We start from the raw sequence: 2,686 nt of genomic DNA, 5'->3' as shown, positions 1-2,686 counted from the left end.
CAAAAGAGTCACAGAGCTAAACTGTCATTTCCTGACTGATTTTGTCAAATCTCCATTAGTTTTTCCGCAGCTAAATTAACTTTCACTTGGTGGAGCTCGGTCTTTTCCCTCAGCTGTGCTCGTGCCACCCGTTGCCTCTTCAGCTTATTCCAAATGAATTGCCGCTGCCCCTGCCAGGATTTTGATGCAAAATTTAGTGTTCAATGCTCAATAAGAGAACTCGGTTTTGATTGAGTTTGTGCACATACGTTCCCATCTGTGTCTGAGAAATTTAAAAATTCCATGCATCATTTATCTCCGCAAGCCATACAATAACATCACTCCGCTGCATTAGAGGCAGGGGATTATTTCACCTTGTCACATCCTGGATTTAGAGAAAGATGGCACCGCTGACAAGACTCATCAACGCTTGCCTTTTCTATTTATTTATTTATTTTTATATAGCTATAATTCTTACTTGAATAAAATCCCCATTGTGCCCTGGTTGGCAGACTGGGCCACTTTGCCATGTGGGAAGAGATTATTAATGTTTGGAGGAAAGCATGATTCATCTTTTAAATGGCCCTTTTGACTGTGCTGTTGAAACGGTAAACTCAACGTCCTTATTTCTGTCTAGTCTGTTGGTGACAGGACGGAAAATATTATGGTCACACTGGTAGCCAATTGCTTTCTGGAATTGATTGCTTTAAAGATGGATTGTGGTACGTCCCAGTACACAGTACCTCAAATGCAGCACGCTAATAGTACTATGATGTCCTACTACTGTACATCCACTCACATGCTTTTCTTTTCTGAGTCACAATCCTCTGAGCAACCAAAGATGTGTCAAATGACTGAGCGGCCGGCTGAACACCGATGAGACAACCCAACAGTAATGACATTAATGGCAATTGTCATCGTTGGCGCTAAATTTGGCGCTATACACTGGGACATGGGAGCACAAGGGGCAAAGGTTAAAACAATGTTGTGACAACCCGGTGTGCCACAATAGGACACATACTGCGTGCAATGATAGTAGAAAGCTGCAGTACATGCAAAAAGAAGAGGTACGGCACTTGGGAAGCCTCTCCTGTGAACTCTGTATGAGTTTACAGTTTAAATTAGTAGACTTCCAGTCAAAGGAGGGATAGTACAATAATCCCTCTACTCAAAAGCCTCATAAGACTTTAAACAGCCTTTTATTAAAGCTAATATAATGAATAAATTGGTGTGTTGTGTGTCAAAGTTTGGTCATATTTCAGACATTTTATGCTGTGTTGAATGTTGCTGGCCTGTGCTGGTTTTTTTTAGCCACTGCACTGTAGGCTACACTTAAACTACATAAAAATCACTAACAGGAGAAGTAAATAACACTGACCTTCTTGCGTCAATTCAATGTTCTGCTGGGAAACTTTTGGACCTGGCATTCATGTGGATGTTACTGTGACATGTACCACCCACCTAGACCAGACCAGGCAACCCCAGCCCATAACAATGACACTCCTTGATGGCAGCAGCCATCCTCAGCAGGATGCAGCCCGACACACACACAAAAACAGTTTAGGAACAACTAAAAAAAACATGAAGAACAGCACAAGGTGTTGACCCGGCCTCCAGATTCACTAGATCCCAAACTGATCAGGTATCTGTGGGATGCACTGGAACAAGCCTGATCCACAGAGGCCCCTCCCCTCAACCCATAGGACCCAAAGACCCCCACTATAACAACATTCTGTTGCTAGACACCACAGGACACCCTCAGAAGGCCCATGTCCATTCTCTGATGAGTCACAACTGTTTTGGAGGCACAAGGGAGACCTGCACAATATTAGGAAGATGGTCATAATGTTATGCCTGATATGTGGTTAGCATGCTGTAACAGTGGCTAAAGTGGACTATTTTCAATATTTTTACAATTACTCATGTGTGTGATGTAAAATTGCACCTAGTTTGAGAACCTGCTATTCTGTAGTGCTACTGCCATGCTGAGCAATTTGCTCAGTTTAAGATGTCTGCTCTGCTGCGAGTGCAACTCCAATGAGTGACACAACTGCTCACACTTCAGTCGACACAACGCTTCGGGGCAATGTTTGTGTAACGGGTGTCAAGCGGGATTCCGGTGATTAACATAGCTTGGCCTTTACGCAATTATCACAACATCTGCATCACACGCAAAGTGATGTTCAAACACGCCAAGTCTTGCTCACATGAAACGGGCATCACTGCGACTTCACTGACATTAATAACGGTTAATAATTAGCTTTCAGAGACCCTTCCAGGCAAAGAGACATCCATGGGGTTGAACAAACACGCACGCTATTATATCTGCAGAGAGGGTCCAAGAAGGAAGGCCACTGAGGCCACTGTGTCACTTCAGAACATCTGCAATTATCTTCTCGCAGAACCATCGTTCTTGTAGGTGAAAAGCCTACGTCGCTAATGCGAGAAGGCGCGAGAAATCAAAACTTCCTTTATTAAATGATCATTTGGTATCGTGGTTGCTGGCATGGTGTCATTGTGTGTGTCTGCGGGGCTGAAAAACTTGTCAATTAACTGATTATCCAGAAAGTGAATCAATCACAATTTCTGTAATTTGATATTTAAACCATTTTACCAGGTAAATACAGCTAGGGCGGTGTTTTTTTCCCTTTGATTACCTCTATTATATTGTATCTATTATGTTTTTTCAAGGCCTATGTGTCGGTTA

This window comes from Chelon labrosus, assembly GCF_963514085.1.
Source record: "Chelon labrosus genome assembly, chromosome: 18".
In the NCBI taxonomy this organism is placed as follows: domain Eukaryota; kingdom Metazoa; phylum Chordata; class Actinopteri; order Mugiliformes; family Mugilidae; genus Chelon; species Chelon labrosus.
This window is presented reverse-complemented; position numbering follows the sequence as displayed.